The sequence below is a fragment of the Cygnus atratus genome, chromosome 2 (genome assembly GCF_013377495.2).
Source record: "Cygnus atratus isolate AKBS03 ecotype Queensland, Australia chromosome 2, CAtr_DNAZoo_HiC_assembly, whole genome shotgun sequence".
NCBI classification, from domain to species: domain Eukaryota; kingdom Metazoa; phylum Chordata; class Aves; order Anseriformes; family Anatidae; genus Cygnus; species Cygnus atratus.
This window is the reverse complement of record NC_066363.1, coordinates 152,700,568-152,706,567: the sequence shown is the minus strand read 5'-3', so window position 1 is coordinate 152,706,567 and position 6,000 is coordinate 152,700,568.

Genomic DNA, 6,000 nt, shown 5'->3' with positions numbered 1-6,000 from the left:
CAAATGCCATACAACATATATGTGGTCAGACTGTCATAGAGGGCTTGCCCTAAGACATGATACTCGAGCCAGTTTGGGCCACTTAGAGTCAGGGCCAGAGTTTGGGTTTTGGCACTTCTATATTTAGCAATATGGACATAGCATCAGTTCAGGTTGAGATTTTGCTCATAAAGTCCAAAATTTAACACTGAAGTGTTTTTTTTTTTTTTTCTGACTCATTCAATTTGCTAATCTGAAACAGATTTACCATGTCCTGTTTAATAGGGAACAGCCTTTAAAGTTATTAAATGAATGAACTGCTGATTTAGAGCTATCTTTTGATTCTGAGCAACTGCCTTGAAATGGCTGGGGAAAAAAAAAAAAAAAGTCCAGTTTTACTGAAAGAACTCCAATCAGCTTTTCTTTTGCTCTCTTCTCCTGTCCATACTCCATTATTTCCTCTTAAAACTGCATACCTGGTCTTTGTCAAATGATGCCTAAAGAGACCCTGTAAACCACATTGCAATCCGTAGTTGCTCTCTGTGTCCTATCTCCTCTGCAACATGCTCTTCTTACAACAAAGTCTCTCCCCTTTAAGAAGGGAACCAACCTCCATCTTCTCTACCTGAACACAGGACAGGGAAGAAACATGAGGTATTTGTTACATAGGTGATTGTGTTTTATGCCCAGAAGCCCAAAACTATGAACATATAAAAGCACTTGGTCCCAGGCCTGTTGGTGTGGTCAGCTGTGAGGACATGGTGCCACAATAATACTTCATGCTTCCTTGACCTTGGGTTTAAAGCTATAAGAACAGCATTTATAACCAAAAGAGAGCTGTAATCATCTAACTGATTTCAAGTGATACATGCCATTTAGGAGATTGTCTTGCAGAACCAGACTTTCTTTTAGTTAATTGCTTGGCTGTGTTATTGCTATGTAAATCTATGCACAGGCCAAAAGGGCATGTATTTTTAAGTGTATTTTCAAGCAGAGGGCATGTTACTACTGTGTTAGGAAGATTAGTCAATGATCAGGCCTTTTTACCAGCTCTTCCTTATCGGACCTAAATAAGGAGAGAATTCTGATTTGTACTTACTTAGGTGCTCCTTAAACTGATGGGCACCACCCAGCCTGTTTTGCTTGATTTCAAAACGTCTTGGGCCTGGTGGGTTCGAAAGTTCATCTGAGATATGTATTTGATATTACTTCAGAGAAGCTGTGAATAAGAAAGCATTCTGGTTACACACATGCATTTGTGCCTCTATATTTGTGTGTATAGCAATGCCCCAGCAAGACTGAGTGGGAGGTGAGGTGAAGGGGAGGGAATTATTTTCCAGATTTATAGCTAGTAAAAAAACTTCTTTCAAAAAATAATCATGAGAGATGGGGTCTAAAGGGAGAAAGGGGGGCACTGGCACTTCAGGTTTGGAACAATTCTTCTTATCCAAATAATGATCACAGAGAATCAAAAAGACATCAAATTGCATTTAGTGTCTTCTGCCTGGGTCAGTATAGGAGTTGTAGACTGATGTGACCAGCACCAATGTGTTTAGATTGAGGAGGTTTTCTGGTGGCTTCTAGGTCCTATGATCTCTTGGTCTGAATGGCCTAACTTATCATGTTACTTAACTTATCATGTCACTTAGCAGACACTTATACCCTGCATCTCCCTGGTCACGTCTCTACTGAAGAACAAGTCTCTGCAAAGTCTGTTTTACATAAATGCATGGAAATCTCCAGGTTTGCCACATACTGCTTGCACTGACCACAAACGACCACAGTTTGAACATCCTTAATTCTCTGCTTCTAGGGTGGATGTGCACAGGATTTTTCTCTAAATGCTCAAGTATATAGAATCCATATTTCCTAATATGTGAAATCAGCTTTTCTGAAAAGGCCTGTGCAACTTAAAAGTACATCTTTAAACTTGGCATTGAATTTGCAGCAGATGACAGCAGTTGCAACTGATGTTCAAATTCTTCCTACTCAGTGAGTGGGGATAGAGGTTCCTGGCACTCCAAGACATTGGCCAGGTAGATTGAAGGTGGATTACTGATGCTATAAATTGTAGATGAGTAACTGTTGGCATCAGCTGGGCTCTGTTAAATTCTCTACTTATCCAATGCTTCAGAAATTAGTGACCTGTGCAGCTTGCCTTCTTGGAGATCATTTTTTGGAAGAGAAGTAAAGACGCTACTTTTAGATAAAGAATGGAAAACAGTAGTTTTAAATGCTGAAGTGAGTACTTTCTAATTGGATTTTGTTAGCCAAAGTACACGCATTCTTATTAATGCAAAGTTTCTTGCTGGCTATGGGATGGAGAAGATTATCTGCCTTTGAGAGATGAGAAGAATTTCTGTTCATTTATAACTTGCAGTATTTCATTCCTCCTACCTCTGACTACTGTGTAGGGTTGCAGCACTGCTTTTAGTTCACAGTTAAAACAGACCTCTCTATTTCCTTGCCTGCTCATAGTTGGCATGAAAACAGTCAACATGAGTAAGAAAAGAATAACATGTCATGCCAGCTCAGTAAAGCTATACCTGCATCGGAACTAGTACATTCATCTGTGTATTTAGCCTAGATCCCTAAAGAAACAAACGCTATATGATTGTACATACAGGTGTGTATGTTTAACACGTAGACAGGTCTTATGACTGCAATATTCCTTCAGCAGGCCTAAATAACCTCACAAAAGGGGCTATCAGGTACCCACAAAACCAATTTTTTAATCTCCAGAAGCCCCAAATAGCTTTCCATTTAGCCCACTGGGCAAACAAGAGGGCAGTTGTATAGCTGGTCACCACACATTTCCTGCTGGGGCCATCAGCAAACAAACAGCTGCACAGAGGACTGTGTGAACAGCACTTTGCTGCTTCTTCAGCTCAGTGAGAAGCAGGTGACAAAGAAGAGAAACACAACAAACCTGCCTGAGTAGAAAATTTAATATTAAATCAGGCAAGATAGTTAGTAGCAAAGAACCTGCCTGAGTAGAAAACTTGAGGTTAAATCAGGCAAGATAGTAGCAGTGCATTGCACTCCAATTGTGGTGAACGTGCAAGCTGAATTCATCTAAACCTCTTAAGTCCAAAACATAGGTATCACTGAAACCTTTAAATCCCTTATTGGACTACCACCAAATCCAGGAAATGCTGGTCTTTAATGCTTGATGTGTGTGAAACCATTGTCATCCTGGGAAGAGGAGTAGTTCTAGATGTTAACTGAAACCCCGGTTGGGATTTGCTCCCTTTTGTCTAACTGTGTAGAAGTTTCAGAGAGTCCTTGCTGGCTTAATCTCTGCACAAAAGACAGCTTGGAAAAAGTTAACGCGTTCTTGGTGTGAGAGACATGCTTTAATGTGGACATTGCAATCTGAGCCCTATTTAAAGGAGGAGTGGAAGTATCAGCGTATTATGCAGCAAGTCTTTCTAACTGTAGTAGGGATATGGAGCAATCTCCCTGCCTTTGCAATGACATCTGTGAGCTGCAGAACAAAATTTTTTTTCTTTTTCCCCCCATCTGGTTTGATGAATTTTTACAAAATGCATTAGCTTCAACAAGAGAAATTGCAAGGAAAATGTTGTGCAATGGGTATATAACTACCAGTAGGCTGTGGTTAAGACTTTTTCCTGGTAAGCAGGAGAACTGTGCTCAAACCCAACTGGATGAGTATGGTATCTGGAACTGAGTCTCTCAGATGACTGCACTATCTGTAGGTTATGGACTATGCAGCAGTACTGGAGAAAGCACTGACTAACAGACTATAGGTATTTTTTTCTCAGAGACAACTCAGAGCCAAAAACCTTATGTGGAAATAAACATGAAGTCTATCTTAGATCTTGTCTTTCTTGGCACTTTCTTTTGGCTAGCTTTAATATTTAGCACTCATCATGTTGACTTCTCAGAAAACCAGTTCTTAGGCACTTAGTAGTTCCCATACATCGAACTGAAAGTGTTGAGTGCTGAATGCAGAGCTGGGGAGCCCTGTCACTCCGCAGCTGAGTCCTGCTGTGAATTTTGCTCATAGGTCCCACCCTCATTCACAGAATGTCCTGCAAAAAATGCTTCTCTTAGCAAAATGCTCCACTAGAAATCTCTTGAAGGTACATACCGATTGAAAACAAAACAAAACAAAACAAAAACCAAAGCCAGCCACTTCATTCATCAAATTAATATGCAGATAAAACTCTGGTCTTCTAAATAAATATACCCCCCCCAAATAAAAAAAAAAAAAAATCTGCTACTTCCTTTGCAAATGGTAGGAAGTTCATATTGCAAGACCAAAAGACCAATGACTCACCCCACATCTATGCTCTTACTGAACCAGATAAACCTGCCAAAAGCAGTTTCCAAACTGGAAATAAGTACTTATGTGGGGATATGAATAATATCAGGGAAATCTGTGACAAGGGCATGTGAATCTGTGATCTGCTGTGATATTTATTTATGATTTTTATTGAGGTCAGTGCCCTGGTTCAAAGCTGCATTGGATAATTTTTGGAGAATAACTGATCCATATGGCTACATGTCAACAACATCAAGGGATCCAAAGACAACAACAAAAGGCTGCAGTAGAATAAAATTCCCCCTGGATGAGGTGTGATATCTGATGGGTCACACAGGGAATTCTTTTGACATGAACCAGCAAACATCAAGTATATTTTTCATAAAACATGTAGCTTAATCCAAAATTATCCCTGCTGTATTGTTAGTGAGAACAAGGGAACACCCAGTTACTCTTGCAGTGACTAATAATATTACCACTGCTTAAATGTAAATGGCGTGCAGAAATCTTTCTAAAGAAAAGGACTTAAAAAAAAATAATAACAATAATGTTGCGCTCCTACTTCATTCAACTCTTTTTCCTTCTTTGCTGTAGCAGCACAACCATTGAAATTTCCTGTGTTAATGTTGGCATAGCAATAAATATAATGTCTAAGGAAAGAAGAACAGTCTCATAATTAAAATCTTTTTTCATAGCATTGAGACAGATTATATTGCTACCTTTCAGTGGCCTTTGGATTAGGTCTCTACTCTGGTCTTTCTTCATTTGCACCATCCTCTTTCTCCTGGAGCCTTGTAAGCATTGATTAGTAAATGGCTTTAAAGTGTTATCTGAATGCTAAAATATTGTTACTTCCAGGTATTGGAACACATAGGTAGATTTCTGCTTAGCACATGTGATTATGTACTGAACAGGAATCTTTCTCTAGCATGTAAGTATTAAATTTCCCTTCTTTGTGCATATGTGCCTTCAGGTGTGCAATAGCACAGTTTAGTAAAACGGTAAATCAATGACTTGTTTACTTTACTTTTAAAAATCTTGGAGATTGGTGTGGCTATCTCAAGTGGAAGTCATAGACAGAACTGGAGAGCAGTGGTGCTTTCAGTCTAGTTTGAACAACCTGGTTGATCTGGTAGAATGAACACCAGTGACTGGACAGCTGTCTCTTAAAGAGATGCTCATTTGAAGAGGGCAAGTGCATGCCAGCTACATAAAGCTGTTTTATTAAATAAAATAACATTTATAGTAGAAGTGCTCATTAGCTTGCCAGTTGGCCCATGTGGGTGGCAGCTTGTCTGTCTCCCTAGCACAGCGGTTCCTAAAGTACATGTCTCTACATGTTCTGCTAATGGTACATGAGCCATTCAGCCACTATGGGAATGCAGTGTGAGCAGTTATGCAGCCCAACACAGGGCAAAAGCTCACCGAGGCAGTGGCTACTGCATTGTCAGCAGTGCCACTCAAGCAAATTAAGCCTTGAAATTCCTTTTTTTCCCTATCTGTCTTCTAAGTAGACTGTCTGAAGCCAAAGGAAACGATGTTCCCCAAGCTTTAGCTGTGCTCCTTTCTGGCACATTGCAGAATTTGGCTCTCTGAGTACAAACTTCAGCAATTACATCTTCACATAGTAAAATACTTCCTAACTTGGATTTTTGGAATGACTTCATTTTCTTTTGCAATCCACCAATCACCCTCAAAAGAGACTGTGAATCACTGTGTTATTCTCAGTCTTA